Genomic DNA, 12,341 nt, shown 5'->3' on the forward strand with positions numbered 1-12,341 from the left:
GAGGAGCTCAGGACGCTCCACGGCAGAATCACCAAGCACAGCTCGCTGTAATGTGTTATGACACAGATCAGCTGTTGTTTTCCAGTCTCAAAGGAAACCTTGTGGAATCTCATTCCTTTGACTGCATTAAATTAGCTGCAAATGTTGTCCTTTAAACACAAACTCAAGGCCTTGTGCTGCGAAATGAGGATGGAGGAGCCGGCGAAATTCTCTTTCAAGCCATTGTTTCTTTGGAGCTGTGGTTTACCTTTGGTTCCCTAACAAAGTAAATTAATAAATGAAGGGGTAGCAGAGTTGTTTCTATAGCAATCCCCATGGAAACATCAAAAATGCCACAAACACTCATCCTCAGCCTCCAGCTCCCAGCAGAGCAGGGCTCAGGGTAAAGCACAGCCATGGCTCCTGGACTGAGCCCAATTCCCGGTGTCCTTTCCCTTCAGGAGCTTGGATAGACACAGATCCCCAAAATTGAAGTTTTCATAGCAAACCCAGTGAGCACATTCCTCTGGGAAGTGTCCCTGCAAGAGCTGGGTGCCCTTCCAAAGGAGGAGCAATCAGCAGGGCCATGAACTGGAATAAAGAACAGAGAGAACCTGTTGGTGGCTTCAATCCCGGGATTTTCCTCAGAATGATCTTGCTTTGGAGAACTCGACCACAGCACACGTGGCATTCCTGGCACCACAGGGCAGTGGCAGTGCCCAGAGCCAGGCTGGCCCAGTGGAAAGGTCCCTGCTGATCCCTGCAGGAGCAGAGCACAGAGCAGGGGTGGCTCTGGAGAGCAGCCACATTCCAGGGCCCAGCATCCGTTCAGGAGGGATTTGGCTCCCAGGCACGAGTGACAATTAGACCCTAGAGTTAATATTTTTACAGCTGTTTTATTAATAACACATCCAGAGCACCCAGCCAGGATTTGTTGGAGACACCTCAGGAAAACGAATGATGTAAATAACAGATGGATGAGGAATAGTCTTACAAACAGGCACTGAGATATTCCCATCTTGTTTAGGGAGAGTCTAAATAGACAGATTGGAGATAAACAGGCAAAAAAGACAGGACAGGACAGGAGACAAGGCCATGGATAAACTCAGAGGAGCCTGGGGAGTCCCTCAGATCCCTAAGGTTGTGGATTTGTCCCCCCTGAGCAGCCATTCCTGCACAGCTTGAACTTTTGCAGGGTCTCAGTCCTAACCTGGAAATTGTCATCAAGACAATTCCAACAACCCTGCAATGATCTTGCCTTTAACTCTTAACTCCTCTATTCCGTGGGTTTGCTGCTCTGACTGGAACTAAATTCAAAATTCTGACTGAAATTTTAGGGCAGGGCAATGAGGAGAGAGGGAAGGGAATGGGGGATGCTCAGGAAAGGATTTTTGGGGGCGAACAGCTGCACAACACGAGCTGGGAATGGTCCTGAGTGTGTGGGAAAAGCAAACCAAAATCATCTGGCACCAGGAGCTGGGATTTAAAGTTGGATTTGTACCTTGGGACTTTGTCTGGAGCTGGAACTGGAGATCCAGATTAGGGCAGGATGAAATAATCTGGCACCAGGAGCTGGGATTTGTACTTTGGGATTTTCTCTGGAGCTGGAAGTGGAGATCCAGGTTAGGGGAGGATGAAATAATCTGGCACCAGGAGCTGGGATTTGTGCCTTGGGATTTTCTCTGGAGCTGGAAGTGGAGATCCAGGTTAGGGGGGGAGGCCCCAGGGTCCAGGAAAGGTTCAGGGAGAGCTCAGATGCCGAAGGGGCTGCAGAGGGATGGAGGACACAGGGAATGGTTTGCCCGTCGGGTTAGGTGGGATTTTGGGAAGGAATTCCTTGCCAAGGAATTGGAATTCCTGCCACATTCCTGCCGGGACTGTGACCCCTCATCCCAAATCCACAGGTAGGTGAACCGAGCCGAGCCCAGCAGGGGAGGCAGAGCTCGGAATAGCAGCGCACGCAGCAGAGGCTGAGGAAAACGGGAGGCTCTAAAAAAGCAAACTGTGATAAATCTCAGCCTCACACGCCTCGCTGGGAACACACCGTTCTGCCGAGGATCTGCCTGCCTAGCAGGGCCTTGGGAAAAAACGCTTTCTCCAGGGCTGCAGCACACAAACACCGAGAGCCTTTTGCAGCCACACGAACTGCAGGGCTTCGGGAGAGGAGAAACAAACAGTAATTAACAGCTGATTAGCGCCTCTGACATTTCCTGCACCCTCCGGCTCCGGCTGCACGGCAAAGGATGCTCCCCTGATTGCCTGCATGCTCCTGCTTGGGTTTTAGGGAAAACTCCGCCCTGGAAAAGGCACTGGAGGCATTGAACAACCCTGTGGATGTGCCGTGGTCTTGGATCTCTTGAAACCTCAGATCTGTGATTCCAAAGGATTCTATGAGTAAATTGTGATCATGTCATTACATTTTATTAACTTTAGCTTGGTCTATTCCAACCTCAGTTCTGTGATTCCAAAGGATTCTATGAGTAAATTGTGATCATGTCATTACATTTTATTTAAATTTAAGCATAAAAATTTCCCAAATTTCTGGCTAGCACGGGCAGCAGCTCGGTTGGATCCCTGGAATTCCGATGGAGACAATTCAGGGAAAGGAAGCAGAGGCAGGAATTGTGGGGAACTCTACAGTACAGACGTCTTGACACATAAATTTAACAATTATTATTGTGTTGGCCTTTTCCAGGAAAGGGTAAAGGAGATTTGTAGGAGCACTTAACACATGTAAATCCCCACCTCTTTAAAGCAAAGCAAGGCACTAAATGGGGCCATAAATATCCCGAGTATTGTGTCCTTTTGGAAATCATACCTTTTACCCCTCCTCACACTGCAATTAAAGCCGGGCCTTATTCTAACACAGCTCTGGGGGAGCAGGAATTAAAAACCTCCAAGCAGGAGTTTCTTGAGCTCCAGGGGCTTCAGTGGGAGCAGCTCTCAGAAATCCCTGGAAATCCCAGAGAAAATCCTGGAGATCCCAGAGAATCCTGGAGATCCCAGAGAGAATCCTGGAGATCCCTGACAATCCCAGCACCTTTTTGGGCTGGAGATCCTTGAAAATCCCAGAGAATCCTGGAGATCCCAGAGAATCCCAGCACCTTTTTCAGGATGGAGATCTCAGAGAATCCTGGAGATCCTTGAAAATTCCAGAGAATCCTGGAGATCCCTGACAATCCCAGCACTTTTTTGGGCTGCAGATCCTTGAAAATCCCAGAGAATCCTGGAGATCCCAGGGAATCCTGCAGATCCCTGACAATCCCAGGGAATCCTGCAGATCCCTGACAATCCCAGCCCAGTGCCAAGGCTCCTCCGGTGTCATTCACATGTTATGTTTAGAGTCCAAAGCCCTGGCTGTCAGTGCCTAAGCCTGGCCTAAGTGCTCAGTCCGAGTTTAAGCTGCCTGCCTGAGCTGCTCCTTTTGTGATTCCTGTCAGAGCTCAGCACTGCCTCGCTGCCGATTGAACTCCACTCCTACCAGGACGACGAGGACGACGGAAAAATGAAAATCACATTTGGCACATTTAATCAGATAATTATTTTTTAAGGAACGAGCAGGAATGTTAAATACATTTCCCCGTTGTTTTTTTTTTTTTTTTTTTTTTCCATCTGTCACAGCCGACGTGCAAGACTGGGGCTCTAATAACGAGGCACATCTCCTGATTAATATTTCAGGAGGTGCAGGACATCTGGCTGCCACATGTGCCTGCTTCCTTACACCTGGAAGCTCAGGGTCAGCACAAAAGCAACCTGAAGGGGGTTATTAATGGGGCCAGGTGCAGCTCCCAGCTCCAGGAATATTCCTGCCCCGTGTAGGGTGTCAGGACTTCATCACCACCTTTGTGTGCATCCCATAATATTTACCTGAAGGTTCAAAGCCATCCATTTTATTCTGGATGGAATTTCCCCCCCGCCCCCGGAGCAAAAAGCTGGAGCTTGCCTCCCCTCGGGCACTCACAAGGAAGGGAATTCAGCCCTTTGGAGAGATTTTTCTGGAAGGAGAAAATCCGGGAAAAGCTCCTGAAAAGGCAGCACCTTGTAAAGACAGAGGCAGAGAGGGAAGCAGAATCCCTGCATTCCTCACATGAGCGTTTTCAGGGATATTGGGATTTGTGTTCCACAGCTGGCAATGGCAGCACAGAGCTTTGGCATCACTCTGGATTGGTTGGGTTAAGGAAAGCATTCCTGGAAAATCAGTTCTTTTGTTCTTTGCTCCGTATGAAGAGTTCATCAGAGCTTAAATAAAGAAATTGTTCGTTTTTCCCTTGCAGAGAAAGATTCCCCCATTCCCAGGGAAAGTGCCAAGACAGGAATTCTGAGATGGGAACTTGTGGATTCCAAAGGGAAGAAGGAGCTGGCCTGGAATCCCTCAGCGGGGTAAGCTCTGAAAAATCTGCTTTTCTCAAAGTTTGGGAGTTTGTTTTTCCCCGGGGACGGGGGGGAACAAATCCAACCCCCTGGACGTGGCACGGGGAACGTCTCCTGTTGAATTTTGTCGTTGCTATAGCGATTGATTAAATAAAATAAACTCCCCCCCCCTTCTCCACTTGTAAATTCCAAATCCTAATTGTACTGACAACAATCTAAATGTGGTTGGAACAGTGAGTCACACTCCAGATTCCGTGTCTGGGAGCAGGGCTTCATTTCCATCTAACAAGGCAATTATTGTAGCTCGTGTTAATTCCGTAGCATTTGATTAACAAAAACGTGCTGAGGAGCTTCAGCACCTCTGCTCTCGCTGCAGATCCGAACCGGAGCCGAGCCCAGCCCTGCCGAGAGCCCTGCGGCTGGCAGAGGGCACAGGGGGCACAGAGGGCACAGGGGGGACAGGGGGCACAGGGGGGACAGGGGGGCACAGAGGGCACAGGGGGCACAGGGGGCACAGGGGGCACAGGGGGCACAGAGGGCACACACAGGGCACACACAGGGCACACAGAGGGCACACACAGGGCACACACAGGGCACACACAGGGCACAGAGGGCACACACAGGGCACAGAGGGCACACACAGGGCACACACAGGGCACACACAGGGCACAGAGGGCACACACAGGGCACACACAGGGCACAGAGGGCACAGAGGGCACACACAGGGCACACACAGGGCACACAGGGCACACACAGGGCACAGAGGGCACAGAGGGCACACAGAGGGCACACACAGGGCACACACAGGGCACACACAGGGCACAGAGGGCACACACAGGGCACACACAGGGCACACACAGGGCACACAGAGGGCACACACAGGGCACACAGGGCACACAGGGCACACAGAGGGCACACACAGGGCACACAGAGGGCACACACAGGGCACACAGGGCACACACAGGGCACACAGAGGGCACTCAGAGGGCACAGTGGGCACACACAGTGGGCACACACAGGGCACACAGAGGGCACACAGGGCACACACAGGGCACACACAGGGCACACACAGGGCACACACAGGGCACACACAGAGGGCACACACAGGGCACACACAGGGCACACACAGAGGGCACACACAGGGCACACAGAGGGCACACACAGGGCACACACAGGGCACACACAGGGCACACAGAGGGCACACACAGGGCACACAGAGGGCACACACAGGGCACAGAGGGCACACACAGGGCACAGAGGGCACACAGGGCACACACAGGGCACACAGGGCACACACAGGGCACAGAGGGCACTCAATGGGCACACAGAGGGCACACAGAGGGCACAGTGGGCACACAGTGGGCACACAGTGGGCACTCAGAGGGCACTGCCCGGCTCGGAGCCCACCAGACCCCGCTGTGCTGGCACAGGGGAAATGACGAAGTTTAAAAGCTCCGGGGAGAGGCCTCCGGCCCTGTTGGAGTCGTTTTCACCCCAATCCCATTAAAGCTTCTGTTTCTCACTCCTGGAAGCTGCCAGGGAATTGGGGGCCCCCTTCCAGCAATTAGGTCATTACACAAAGTGGCGATAATGAGGATAATGAGTTGTCTGTGACTCAGCCCCCCCAGCCCTGGCCAGGCCACGAGGAAGTTTTGTGACCTGGCTCTGCTCCTTCCTCCCCAAAAAAAGATCCCAGAGGATCCCAAGGAGCAGCTGCAGCCACCCCGACAAGAATTGATTTCCCAGGCAGGAGGAGATGGGCAGCGACATCTCGGAGAATTCCAGAGAATTCTCATTCCACAAATCCCGGATGGCAAATGAGGCTTTTCCATCCCCAAAACCCCAAGACAGGGAGGATTTCATGGCCAACACAAGGCTGGGCTGAAGGAGGCAGCACCAGGTCCTTTTTCCCCCCTTTATTTTAGGAGTCCCTGCGATTGATGTGGAGTCGTCCTGGATGAGTTTTTTAGCTCCAAACAAGCAGCATTTCCTTTAAAATCCCTATTCCCAACGCTGTGGACAAACATCCATCCTTGCAGGGATGATGGACTTTGGGATTTGCACTTTTGGGAAAAAGGGAAAAGCAGCTGGAGCTGGGAGTGCTGTGCAGCCCCACGTGCTGAGGCTCTTTGCCTATGAATATAGATTACATTTTTTTTTTCCATGGCAAATAAACAAATGCATAAAGATGCATTATTTCATAAGCATAAAAAAAAAAAAAAATCAACCCTGCTGCAACTATAGTGCTTTTCATTTGTTTTTATGATTACTTGTAATTAATTAGCATCAAAAGAAGATTATCAACATTGCTAAACCCTGAGATTGTACTGCAAACGCAGCAATGATGGCACTGCTTTATCTTTCTATTAAGGTGGGGGAAAAAAAAAAAAGAAATTATCCTTTTTTTATTTCATTTTTTAACTCTGCTGAGATTGGAATGTCAGAACCTGGTGGCAGCACAGCCTCAAAATGCACCAAAAATGCACAAAAAGAGAAATCATCTTCTCTAATTACAAGCTGTGCTGAGACCAGGCACATAAATATTTAAGGCAGTTTAAATTGTTATTAAAGTTAGGTTTCCAAAAGCTTTTTTCCAATCCATGTTTACATTTTCTTTTTTTTTTTTTTTGCAATTTATGAGGTCACTGCTCATGCACCTCATCAAAAGCTTTCCCTTTCCACAGAGAGCCATAAACCAGAGGGTTTTTGATGGGATCTGGAGACTTTGAACAGGTTCTTACTGCCCAGCCCTGGGATAAATGACAGCACTGGCTGTGCTCTGGGCACCAAAATCCCCACAAAAAAAAAAAAAAAGGGATTTTCAGGAGTTTCAAGTTGAAACCCTTTGGAATTCCAAAGGCAGCAAATCCTTGGGAACAAGACAGGCAGAATTTTGTGAGCCCATCTCCCACTCTGCTCATCCTGGAAGATTCCCAAGGAGGAAAATTCCCAGGAAACTTTTCCCAAAAACCCCTTTTCCTGTGAAACACCAAATCCAGAGTGCTGCCCTATTTTAATGAATGATTAATTAATGAAAGGGCCGTGTTTGTCCAAAATTGATGGGCGTGGCTCTGCTCCCATCCTGCTATGAAATATGAATGAACTCAGCACCAGTCTGCAGCCATTAGCTGCCATTTGCATATTCATAAGGGCTCATAAATGTTGAAGGAGCAGCAGCCAGGAGGAGCCAAGGCATATTTATATATTTACAGCCTTGAAAAGGGCTGGCTCCATGGGGCAAAAACATTCTGAGGAATTGCAGGGTTCCAGCAACAGCTTCTCCTCCTGAGAAACTCTAGCCTGGAATTCCAGGAACATCCTGGGGACACAGCCTGGCTGGGAAAGGCAGCAGGGATCCATGGAATGGTCCTGGGGACACAGCCTGGCTGGGAAAGGCAGCAGGGATCCATGGAATGGTCCCTGGGGACACAGCCTGGCTGGGAAAGGCAGCACAGATCCATGGAATGGTCCCTGGGGACACAGCCTGGCTGGGAAAGGCAGCACAGATCCATGGAATGGTCCCTGGGGACACAGCCTGGCTGGGAAAGGCAGCACAGATCCATGGAATGGTCCTGGGGACACAGCCTGGCTGGGAAAGGCAGCAGGGATCCATGGAATGGTCCTGGGGACACTCCCTGGGGACAATGGGAACACTTTGGGAAGTGCACAGGACTGGCTGTGGGTGAGGATCTGAGTTCCCCATGGAAAATGAAGCTGCCTATCCCCAGGGAATGCTGTGAGAGCATCCTGGAATGTTTTGTCACACAAAGGAAGGTGGCAGGGACACCTTCCACTGTGCCAGGGTGCTGCGAGTGCCACCCATCCCTGGAACTCTGCCCCAGCTGCCCCGGGCTTTGGGAAATGAGTGGAACCTTGGAAACTGAGGCAGCCACTGCACTGACCTGATTAAAGTCCCTGCTAGCTCGTTATTTACCTCGGTGCTATGGATAATAAACTGCTAAATGAATGTTATTAAATAACATTTTGCTGTCTGTTAAGTGTGGCTAAAGCGGGACAGCGATTCATTGGCAAGACAATAAAAGTTCCTTTTCTGCTTACTGGATGTTTTCCCCTCTGCAGAGCATAAATCACATTTTGTGTGAAGTGTGCATCCTTGCTCTGCCAGTTATTTGAATCTCTGGTACTTTATAATAAATGCTTTTTATTGATTTTTATTGTGCAGCACCAGGAATTGAATAAACTCCGGGAGCGGGCAGCTGAGAAGGAGAAAATGGGATCAGCATCTTTGAAAGGTAAAGGTGCCAGCACAGGGGGGACTTGCCTTGCTCAGCAGCTCTGGGAGCATCATGAAAAACACAAATGTGATGTCCCAGGGATTCTTTCTTCTCAAAGTCCCAGAGCTGGGCTGATTCCTGGGAAAACCAAAGAGGAGCTGGAAAATCAGCAAATCCCTGGCAGGGACCTGGAAATTCATCTCATTGCAAGCCTCAGGCAGGGACACCTTCCCCCAGCTCAGTTTTTCAAAAAGAAATCTTTTTCCTTATAAACTAAAAAGCATCGAGTCAGGCTTTGCCTTCCCACAGAGGGTGTTTGCTGCTGGGAGGGTCCAGGTCAATTCTTTGGGAGTGAGGAAGATGATGGGAGGAGTTTCCCACACGGGGGAGTTTTTGGGGTCCCTGGGGCAGGAGCTTTGCTGCCTGTCCCTGCCAGCTCCTGGAAAAGCAGAATTCCAGAGAGGGGCAGTGGGAAACTCCTGCACAGGCAGCAGGGGCTGATTTCCCCCTCTCCCTGGGGCACTGCTGGGCTGGCAGGATTTCCCCAAGCTGATTTTTTGGGAAATAACAAAAGTCCAGGAGGATGGAGCAGGCTCAGCTCGGATATTTGGGAGCAGCGCTGGGCTCTGGTCACACAGCTCAGGCAGGATGGCATTTCTGCAGGATTTGGGCTCACGGTGCCCTGGCACAAGAACACTTCACACCCCAAAATCACCCACATTGTTTCCCTGCTGGGTTCGCTGGGAAATGTGTTCCTACTCCAGGTAATGCGGGGCTCATTACACAATTACCTCAAGTGCTTCACAATGCATTAATTGCTGCTTGATTTAAACATTTCCCGTGCAGGAGCCCACCTCTGTCATTGTGACAAATTGCCAGGCAGTCATGGGGCTCCTCAGAGGAGGGAATGAAGAATTGGAGGTTCCTTGGTGGAGGGAACCAGAGCCAGCATCCATGTGCCCAAATTCTGGGGGGAGCACCAGGTAGAACTGATCCTTTTGGCACTCGAAATACCAATCCCAGGCTCCCAGAAGCGTTTCAGCTGGAAAAAGTTCTCTTGCAGCTCAGGACACTCTGTGATTCCGTGACTTGATGATTTTATTTTAGCATTTTTCACAAAATCTTTTGGGTCTTCTCAAGAACTCGGTCTCGGCCATCACCTCCATGACTCAGTTCCCAAATTCTCCATAGGGAGAGGGGCATGCAAAGCACATCCAGGTAGGCACCTGCTCCACACCCCGTGGGATGGCACCTGGGATTGGCACCCCAGCACAGGCTGGCAGCAGCTGGAACCTCTGTTTGCTGGGGTTGTAAACACGGATTTAAGCCTGGCTCAGCACCTTGGGCACAGCCATTAAAGCAGGGACTTGTGAAACCCAACTGGACTGAGAAGAGAATTCCTGGAGCAAGAGTGACAGAGCAGGGCAAAGCTCTTCCCTCCCCAGGCCTGGGCTTGGGGTGCCACGGGGACAGAGTCGTGGCCCTTTGGAGGTCACAGCGAATTCTCCATTCAGCAGGGAGAGGATTTTGCCCGAGGTGCCTGCAGATGTTGCCAGAGATGCCCCAAGGCCCTGCAGATGAGCGGGAGAGGCTCCTCTCACTTCCTGCAGAATTCTTTCTGCCTGCTCCGAGCCGTCCCAAGGAATCCTTCCCGGAAACCTGGAGCTCCCAGCACTGTGTCACGAGCTGCAAGGCCACGTCGGGCAGATTCTCCTGAAGGTTTTCTTGCACTAGGGAATTCCAGGTGGAAGAAAGTTTCATCCCCCCAGGAAGTTGGACCTTGCACCGTCCCTCCCCCGTGCCACTGTCCCCGCTCGTCACAGGAGTCGCGGTGTCCACGGAATCCTGCCATCGTCATTTCCCATTGCAGGGGTGATCCCACACTCTCACTGTCACTGTAGCTGCCTCCCTCCTTCCCTCCAGGGAGAAACCTGCTTGTAATAACACTCCTCTCTCTCTCTCTCCCCGAGATGGGAAGCAAGAGGTTTAAAAATAATTCGCAGCACTTGTGTCGCTGATGAAATGGCTGGTGGGGAAATTTAAAGCCTTAAATTACCGGAGTTTGATGAGCCTGCTACACACGTAGGGAAACTGTCACCGGGAATTCTCCTCATCCAGACTTTATATAATAGGGGAGGTATTAATCAGGAGTGGAGGTCTGCAAATATTTGCCTGTTTCCATAGCGATGGGGAGCCCACACACACAATAAATACCTTTTCCCACATGCGTTATCATCGCTGCCTAATCATATAATCACCAAGCCATGGCTCAGGCGGGGCCAGCAGGAGAATAAACACCATTAATTAACAGATTTATAAACTAGAGGAGGAGGAGGAGGTGGCAAACGAGGAATAGAGTGGAAAAACTCGCTTTGGAGCAGGTTTGGGCCTTTCTCATTTCTCCAGGAAACTTCACAAACTCTTAATTAGCTCACCAAATCTTCTGTGTGTTCTTCCAAAAATAAAACTTCTGACAACTGTTCAAACCACGCCGCACTCTCACCCACCAAACACACATTTCAGTACAAATATAAAGCCATGGCGGGGAAGTGTCACAGGCATTGCTTTGAAGGAGGAAAAAGTGAGACTTGGGGCGAAAAATCCGACGAGTTGTGTGCTGGAGCTGCAGGGAATGTGGCACATGACAAAGGAGTGACACTTGGCCAGTCAGTGAATCGGGAATGTTTGCAGGCAGGAGCTCCTCTTGCTTTAGATAATCCCTTTTCCCAGGGTGGCAAATCCAGAAAACCCAAAATCCAAAAGGGATTTTTGGGATTAAGTGTGGTGGTGTTCATTCCAAATCAAAAGGGAGTTTTCCCGTAAAGCAGCGAAGTTTGAAGAGTTTCTTTGGTTTCTAAGGGCCAGCAGGACCCAGAGGATTCAGGCCTGAGTTTGCAGGGATGAAAGGATCTGCTCCTGCTGCTGGGGGTGAGGAGGAGCCATCCCCAGGGATTGTGGAATAAACATCCCATGGTTTGTGCTGGAGGGACCTTAAAGCAGAGCAGGGACACTTCCCATTATCCCAGGGTGCTGCCAGCCCAGTCTGGGGCTTCCAGGAGTGGGGAATCCACAGGTTGGCTCTGCAGCTCCTTGGCAGGTTTGTTATCCCCACTGGAAATGGCAGAGTGGTCACCCCAGAGCCTGATCCTGCATCTCCCTCTCCAAGGCTCCCCAGCCCAGCTGCAGGAGCCTAAATCTCAGATTTTTGGGGTGAAGGGAACCCAAATGTCCCTGTGCACCATTTGCAGGCTGCTTCAGGGCTGTTCCCCCATTCCTGGGAGGAGCAGAACCAGAGCTGGGCTGTGCCACTCCCAGTCGCCACTGACATGTGAGTAATGTGGATTTCTCTGGGATGACAAGCTCATTATGGAGCATAATTGCAACGCAATCTCCTGGTAAACACTGGGTTAAAGCCCCTGGAAGATGCTTGTTCCTCTCATTATTAATTAGCACGTGTCCACTCCGCCAGATCCAGAGCCCAAACTTCATTTGTTATGTTCAGCCAAATGCATGAGTAGCTTTGGAGTAATTATTTTCCAACATCATCTAATACCTCTCTGCACATCAATTAAAAATCCTCTTAACAAGGAACTGCATTTTGTTTGAGATCAAATGCCTCGTCCAAAGCTGTATCAATCATGTAGAGCTAATTAGTGGGTCTGCTTTATATCATTTGTTTTACTTTATTATTCTATTATACACTTCCTAATGAAACCAATTGAACAATTTTGAAATCTTTGTTCAATTAATTGAAGG

The 12,341-nt window shown here is 50.2% G+C and overlaps 1 protein-coding gene across 1 annotated transcript in view; it reads left to right on the plus strand.

The window, feature by feature from the left end:
• LOC148219966 (uncharacterized) overlaps positions 1-12,341 on the plus strand; it is a 61,401-nt gene that overhangs the window by 18,503 nt on the left and 30,557 nt on the right. Inside the window, exons 4-5 of the mRNA XM_088157036.1 lie at positions 4,254-4,359; positions 8,534-8,603. The gene's annotated coding sequence lies outside the window, so the exon portion shown is untranslated. The remainder of the gene's footprint in view (positions 1-4,253; positions 4,360-8,533; positions 8,604-12,341) is intronic.

Source organism: Sturnus vulgaris, chromosome Z (genome assembly GCF_052056855.1).
Source record: "Sturnus vulgaris isolate bStuVul1 chromosome Z, bStuVul1.hap1, whole genome shotgun sequence".
Classification (NCBI taxonomy): Eukaryota; Metazoa; Chordata; class Aves; order Passeriformes; family Sturnidae; genus Sturnus; species Sturnus vulgaris.